Consider the following 8033-nt stretch of genomic DNA (forward strand, 5'->3'; position numbering starts at 1 on the left):
GTGATAGGCAGTCTTTTATTCATGTGAGTACATGAAATGTTATTTTTCTTTTTCCTTTGAGGAATTAAGTTTTTTCAAATCTTCAGGGTTTTTATCTCCAAGTTTCAAATGTTTAGATTCTTTATAAAACTCCTGATTTTAAGACTAACCCTAATTTGCTGGGAAAGATACCTGATTTTTACATAAGCTGACAAGTCAAATGAGATCAATTGGTCATAAAATAACAGCAGATCATAACTAGTGGTAACCACATGCATATCATGATTGTTCCTGTTGGTGGCTGTTGAAATTGGAAATAGCTACAGGAATTGTTCAGCTGTTCCCCAGTTATGGCAGTTTCTCAGGTGAGGTAGCTGATGTCAAAGCCCTCTGGACAGTTCTATTTTGTCATGTAAAGGTTATTTTATTCAATATCCTTGACATGGTTAGGTTGTCAAATGTTCAGGATTTTTAGTATATTCGTGACAATACACATTCAGAGTAGTTCTAGCCATCTACATTTCCAGACTGAAAAACAGGATTTCTTCTTCCAGTACCTTAAGCTGGAAATAGGTGAGGGCTGGGAGCTGAGATGACTTTGTCAAGAATTAATGTGGCAGCACAAGTTTAAAAGCACTCTGAATTTTAGGCTAACAGCTGATACTTTTCTTAATGATTAGTTTTAAAATTCATCATTTAATTATTAGCTCGAAGGACACTGCAAATGAACACCATAGGTACCACATTTACATGTTTAATTGGATTAGTCTCCTGACTTTCAGATTCTAGCAATTAATTTCTCTTGGCATTTTTTTCCACATAGCTAAATGATCAATCTTTTTTTTTTTTTTTTTAGTGCATGGATTCACATCATACATTGTTACATTGAAAATTCTATTGTTCCTCTGCAATATTATTCTACTGTTGCTGTATCACCTGCTGAAAAAAAAAAAAAAAAAAAAAAAAAAAAATCTTGAAATAAGTAGAAGCTACAATTAACTGCATTTTAAAGTTTGGAATATTTGAATATATATATATATATATATATATACAATGAGCAAATATTTGTTCTTCCAATTATGAAATCACCTAAATTGAGGAAATTCAATGCCTAATGTTGTGTGAGCAGTCAATAAATGAACATGCCCTAGGTTCAATCATACTCTTCTGTTTGAAAATTATCATAGCTATTTGGGCAAAATAAGGTGCAGTTGTCACAATCTTCTGTTAAAAACAAAACTTATATGTTTCAGAGCTTAGCAGTCCATGGCTCCCATTAGACCCTTAGCTGACAGACATGGCATTTTTATGCTTAAATGTATGAACTCTTAACACAATGAACACATGAACACATGAACACAATGAACTCTTAACTCATTTGACCTCTGGCATAGCAATATAAACATTAATAATGGAAGTGACAGGTTGAGATGTGTCCAGAAACTTCCATTACTTAAGTCTCTTCTCAACTGTTCTGCTTGCCAAATTGGTTGTGTGGTTGGAAACTGGCAGAGAGGAGGCAGGTCATAATTAGAAGGTCAAGAGGTCCTTCAAGACCATTAAGGGCAAGAAAGCACATCAAACTTCTTTGCATACTTTTTGATTGCAAAACCTCATCATGCAATGTAATGAGCGTCTACAGTTTCCATGGAAGTCAGTGGATGGTAAGAGCTGAGTCTCCCTACTTAATATGCAGTTTTTGAACACTTTGGAGAATTAGGAAATAAGTAAAATATGTTGCAAATAAATTTCTGAAAGCAAATTACCTGAATGGTGAGGTGATTTTATGGTTATTTCCATACTACAACTACTACTGGAAAAAAAAAAAAAAATCTAGCAGTATCTAAGGTCCACTAGACAAAATGAGGTACCCCTCTGAGTATTTCAGTTCAGTGTCAATTTGAGGTTTAGGTAATAGCTCCTTGATAGGTTTTGAGGTGCTACAGAAACAATGATTACTAAAAACTATTTCATGTAACTTATTCAAAATAACTGAAGGCAAGCAGGTAACAGAAGCATTGACATATTAGTCATTTTTAGTTCAGAAAGCACAGCAGCATTTAATATGCTGTACAAAAGCATTTGCAGTTTATTTGTGACTCCTGTTAATTACATGTCTACCTGTACTCTTGCAGGGCAGCTTCTGAAAATCTGCATGTTAAAATGAGATGTACCTGCATGAAAATATTGTATGTTTTTAACCAGAGGGACTGCGTTGATGCAAACTCCCAGAGAAAGTTACCATATCCATGAAAGCTATGAATTAGTAAGGCCTTCAGTGTTTGTTGTATGGCTAGCGTAGCAGTTTGTCTTTACTTCTGAAGATCACAGTCAATTCTTGTGTTACGGTTTTTCACTGTTGTATACTTAGGATACAGCCAAATCCAAATTAATACTTGTGGTTTCAATGTTGGTTTCAGCTCCACCTCAGCTTCACCTCTACAAGTCTCTTCCAGTTCTTTAGTGTCTCTGGTAATCACATGGGTAAAACAAAATTAAATCAAATGCATGCATATTCATAGTGTACATAGCAGAGTGAATACTTCTCTAGAAAACTTTATAAATTTTCAGTAGTTTTCTTGTTTGTTTGTTTTTTTTGTTTGTTTGGTTTAGTTTGGTTTTGGTTTTTGCATTTATTACTGCTGAACAGAATACAATAACCCTGGTAACAAGTCAGAAATTGTTTTAATAGTGACAGAATGGAAGATGTGAGACCCAGGCTAGACAACATGAAAAATTACATCTTTTAAAACATGTTGAGGCTACAAGCTTTTAGCCAGATCTTAATCCTTTAGTGCTTGCTTTATGTTGATTTTTTTGTAATAGACAGTCTTTCTGGCAAAAAGCCAAGCCTGAACTGTTAGAGGAATATGAAAAATCCTGTTACACAGATTTCACAGAACTTCAGGATTCAGCTCTTAATATATTGCTCTTTCCAAGTTCATTTCCTTAGGGGAGGTTTCCAGTGTCTTTAACAGTAGAAAATGCCTGTTCCTAAAGATTTGCAATGGATTTGATTCTCCGCAATCACAACTGAACAAAATCATTCCTACAGGGTATCTTGGGGCAGGAGCCCTGACTAACATCAGAAAGTTCAACTAATATTAATAATCTTTTGCAGGTATTAGTATCTTACTCTAGTCGCATGCAAGTAAGGAAGTGCGTTTGTATAAAACAATACCAAAGGCATACGTAGGGAAACCTTCTTAATGATTTATCACTGAACATGCCTATTACGATTACTTGGTGTTGTGCAAGGTTTCTTTTCTCCTGTTGTGTCTGTAGCTGAGCCTCCCAGACCACATTCACTGGTCCTTTCTTCTCCCAGGTGGCAGCAATAATTTGAGGTCACAGCAGGTATAAAACCTGCTGAGCTGCTGCCTGCCCCACCCTCCATTAAGATGAAGCTTGAAGTAGGGGGCAGGTAGAGCTATGCTGCTGTTATCTCCCTTGGCAGTAGATCCTTGGAGGATCTGCCCAGCAGGAAAACGTAGACCAGCATCTTCAAGCTGCTCGTAGGCCTTTCTGCTGGCTACTGCAAGAACTGTGAACGTCAGAGTAGTGATCACGCTAATTGTACAGGACCTTCTCATCCTCTGTGAGCATCTGTGGTTGAGCTCTAATTTTGTCTGTTGTAATTTAATTTTTTTACAGTGTCTCTTTCACCAAAATGAAAGCTAATAGAAGCTGTACTAGAAATTCAGAAGTCTGGTTATTGTGGCTTATTGATAAAAATCATAACTTGTCATGCTTGGGTTTAAAGCTTATAGGTTCTGAAAATGTGTTCTAATTGATTTAATTTCCTAATCAATCATAATTGATTGATCTGGAGGACAATTACTTATGTATTTCAGAAAATGTCTATTTAAATGTAAATGTTTCTATGCACAAAAGAGTAGAAAGCTGTAAAATCCTTAAATGTTGGTTTTACTGAAAGAGGAGACTTGGAAATTCCTTCAACACCAGTAAAACTAGGCTAGGACTAGGTGGAACCTGAAAACTATAGGCTGTGTCCTTCTGTGAAGCTAGTGAATTTGCACTGGTGGATGGTATTCGGGGTCCCATTAACTTGCTTTAAAGAATGAGTGAATAACCTAAATAGAATACTCCTTTTTTCTTCAGGAAGATGGTTTGTCATGTTGATGTGGTAGCAAAACTAGCTTGGGACCTGAAGGTAGCATTGCTGTTAGCAATGTTGGTTTGAGCACAATGCCATGCTGATGCAGCTGTACAACTGCATATTGTAGGGCTAAATCACTTGTCCCACTAGCTTGAGACTCTTGTATACTTACGCAGTTCAAACAACTCTTAAGGACTATGCAAGAGAAAGAATAGTGTTCAATTCTTCAGGCCTAGCCTAGTGTTACATCAGTGATTCTTTCACGCTGTCTTTGGTAGTCATTTCTGTGTATTGCATAGTTCTGCTGGGATAATCAAAAGGAGACACTACTGATGCAATAAGTGTATTTTTCTTGAATGAGGAGATTTCAGTAATCTGTATCCTTACAGATATATCTTGTTGCTATATTTTAGGTACATTTGGTATGCCTCAGAATTAAGGGGGCAAAAACTAATAAAGTGCTAAGATAAAAAGGATGTCTTAGCTTGGGATTAATCTGGTACCAGCTGGAGGGAGGCAAAAATACTCTCCATGCACCCTCTCCCAGGCAGGTAATTTGGCTCATTTCCTCACAGCCTATGTGAGGAGTGGAAGAAGATCAAAAGAAGTTCACCCAGGACTTAGTAATGCCCTGGATCAGAATTGCAGGTAGATGCGTGAAAGCCATAAATCCTAGTTCAATATATTTATCATGTATGCTGCAATGCACTGACATCACCAAACTTCAGTACCGTCAGCACTTCAGAATCAATATCATTGCAGAAGAGCAAGCTGGATTCCCCTGAGCCTCATGAATCATAACCAAATTGACAGCTTAAGTTCTGATCACACAGTTTGTTGCTGTGGCTGATGGCTGATAATGACAAAGGAAGAGCACAGCTTGATTGGAAATCACCAAAATGAATGAACCTGCTGCACTGACAGATCAGAAATGTTAATTCTGACCTGAAAAGAGAAGCAGAGTGACTGTGGCTAAGCCTCTTAAATGGAACTTTTTCTCTCATGAATTGCCTTTCACAAACAGTGCATTTGTTTACTTGCTGAAGAGATTTGTAACCTAAATCAATATTACTCTAGTCTTTGCTTGATGCAAGGATGTAAATACTAGTAGCAACAGAGTGAATCACTGGCATGCTCAGACAACATAAATTTATCTAGAGAATCAGTGACCTTCACCATTTCAAACCTAGACCTATTCAGTTATAAGAGAACAGTGTTTTGACATCTGCATGTCTGCCCATCTGAAATGAGTGATGTGAACTCCCTATGCAGTCACTAAAGTTTAGTTCCTAGGCTACTATCAAAACCATCACTGTTGGGCAATTCATTTGTAGCCTCCAGAGACAGGAATGATCGCAAATGTGCGCAGAGCCCAGCCCCTGCCTAGCTCCTGTGGATGGTCTCTGCACACCTCTGATGAAGAGCTGAGTCACTGGTAAGCAGAGGTGACTGGCAGGATGATTTTGTGAGCTGGGAAATCCTGTGCTCAACAGTAGCGAATAGAGGACTTCAGTCAGTAGAGCACCATGTGGCTAATGTTCTCTTAGAATATATGCCACTCAGTCTGTCTAGGTGTTTTTGTCACACTGTACTGAAAAAAAGTGTTTCTCATGCATATTTTCAGTTTTTCGTATACACTATCTCTTTAAGGTTAGATAAAATTGTTTCAAAATTAGTTTGTAATTGTCTTTTGTGAATTATTGCAATTAGGCTGCACGTTACATCATTCCTTGGTTGGGGAAGGTTCAACAAAATTGCAAGAGAAACATCTCCCCTCTTACAGATTCACACAGAGCTCAGAATTGTATAGGATAAAAGAAAAATCTCCTTTTGTCTTCACATTTCTACACAACATTTCTTGAATGATTTCTCCTCAATGGACTTGCTGCACTGTGATTTGTGGACATGGCAATTGCAAAAGCTCAGCTACATCCCTATCATAAGGTGTGCAGAAAACTGCTTCCTTCGTGCTTAACAGCTTGGGTTCAGTGGTGATGTTTCCACACACTGTTAATGGTAGCCAGAAGTAAAATTTTGAATGGGAGTGGTGTCCCTGCTACTATCTTCTGTCCCTGAAAGCCCACAAATTGCATTTTCTTTAGAAAGAAATTGACACAAAAATGCAACAGCAATAACAGTTCAGAAAACTGCAAAGACAAAATTTTATGTCAAAAGAAAAGGAGTCTTTTGCCTTAATATTTTACAACTTCATTCTAGAAGAAAAACAGGACTCTTGCGGGCACAGGTTTCATGTCTGATGCCTTAAAGCTGGATTACTACCAAAGGCTAGACTATAAGGCATAAATTATGTGTTTTCTTCATATGTCTGCATTTGATAGAAATGTTTTACAACTTAGTACAGGAAATGATGTTTTACTATTGAGGGAACACTTGGAATGAGGAAATTGTACACAGAACATTGAAACACCTTGTTGGACTTATCAGTGGAGGTTGCATCTGCAGTTAGCCATGGGCATGTTTGAGTCAATGCAGGGATGAAGTAGAAGCAGTCATTAGGATATTTCAACGTACTCTCACAACCTTCACTTTAGACATCTAGCTGAAATCTGCAGTATCAAAATCATGAGAGAGTATGTCCATAAAGCGAGACCTTTCAAGACCTTCATCTCAGTAGCATGAATAGAGAGAAGTGGGTCAGTTTGTTTGCATTGCAAGGAATATTTGATCATGACCTGAGCAATGCTGCTCGCTTGAATCCTCTCTGCACGTGAGAACCCGTGCTTGATCATTCTTCCAATGAAGTTTGGCTTTCTAATGTAGGGGGGCACAGGCTACAGATCTAGTGACTACAAACTCTCCACTGCTAATCCAGGCACTTTATGTAGCCCTGATACTATTTTGCAGTGGGGCTGAGATGAGGTTAGCTTGGTGAAACTAGCTTCATTCGATGTTAAGATGATGCCACAAGCCCAAAGAAACATTTTTGATGAATTGCCTGTGATTCCTAACCTAAGAACTAATTTTGAGGTTTTCGGGTATTAATACTGACAGGCTTTAGAAATAAATACTAGCATAATTCAGTATTTCATAGATGTAGGTTTAATTACAATATAATACAAAATTAAATAATTATCATAATTCAATTATTCAGAAATCTCAACTCTTTATGAATTCAATACTTAGCCTGGATTCTGTGTTCAGGCCTAACCCTTCAGGAAATCTGAGGATAATCTTTAAAAGATTTGGAAAGATATTGAAGTGTTTGCCTTCAACCCTATGCAGTGATATCAACAGAGTTGTTTAGGGAGCAGAGCAGGGCTTGGATTTAACCGTGTTGTCTTGATCCAGTTTGTCATTTGGACTTGAGATTGTGAGGTCCAAATACCATGAACTGACTTGTCAGTGGGAGGATTAGCTCCCAGGTTGAATTCATTTGGAGAGCTGTGTGAGAAGTCATCTTGATAAAAGCCATAATAATGAATCATATTCTTTTGTGGTAATGTTTTGAATCTTTATTCAGAGAGCACACCCTGTAGGGGCTTTTTGTGTGTAAAGCCTTTTAAATGTTTTTAGCTAATCTTTATTTTTAAAAGAACCCTGCTCTCTATTCTGCTGTGCATATTATGTTTGATCAATGCTTTTTGTGCCTGAAAGGTGGAAAGTGTATTTTTTTGTGATTTTATTATTGTAATCTGCTACACTGTTAGAATTTAATACCAAAGAGTAGCATGTTATAACTTTGAATATTTAAAGTGACACTACTGTTGAGTTTTTTCCAAGTTAATTTTATTGTTGATGAAAAATGTTAGACTGGCAGCACCAGCGATTACAATACAAGTCTTACCCAGTTTACCCCTATTTACTGCTAAGATCCAGATGAATAATTGAAAACGCACACAGCAGGGCTCTAAGCTGCTCTGAACTGTGAGGCCCATTATTCCCAGTCTGACTGATGGAGAGGTTACAGTGAACA

General features: G+C 37.4%; 1 protein-coding gene across 3 annotated transcripts in view; it reads left to right on the forward strand.

Annotated features, from left to right (window-relative positions):
* The first annotated feature begins 3393 nt into the window (after positions 1–3393).
* Positions 3394–8033, forward strand: part of RAG2 (recombination activating 2) — a 124407-nt gene continuing 119767 nt past the window's right edge. For all 3 annotated transcript variants that reach the window (XR_004751177.1, XM_035326938.1, XM_035326940.1), the window contains exon 1: positions 3394–3577. The gene's annotated coding sequence lies outside the window, so the exon portion shown is untranslated. The remainder of the gene's footprint in view (positions 3578–8033) is intronic.

This window comes from Oxyura jamaicensis, chromosome 5 (assembly GCF_011077185.1).
Source record: "Oxyura jamaicensis isolate SHBP4307 breed ruddy duck chromosome 5, BPBGC_Ojam_1.0, whole genome shotgun sequence".
In the NCBI taxonomy this organism is placed as follows: Eukaryota; Metazoa; Chordata; class Aves; order Anseriformes; family Anatidae; genus Oxyura; species Oxyura jamaicensis.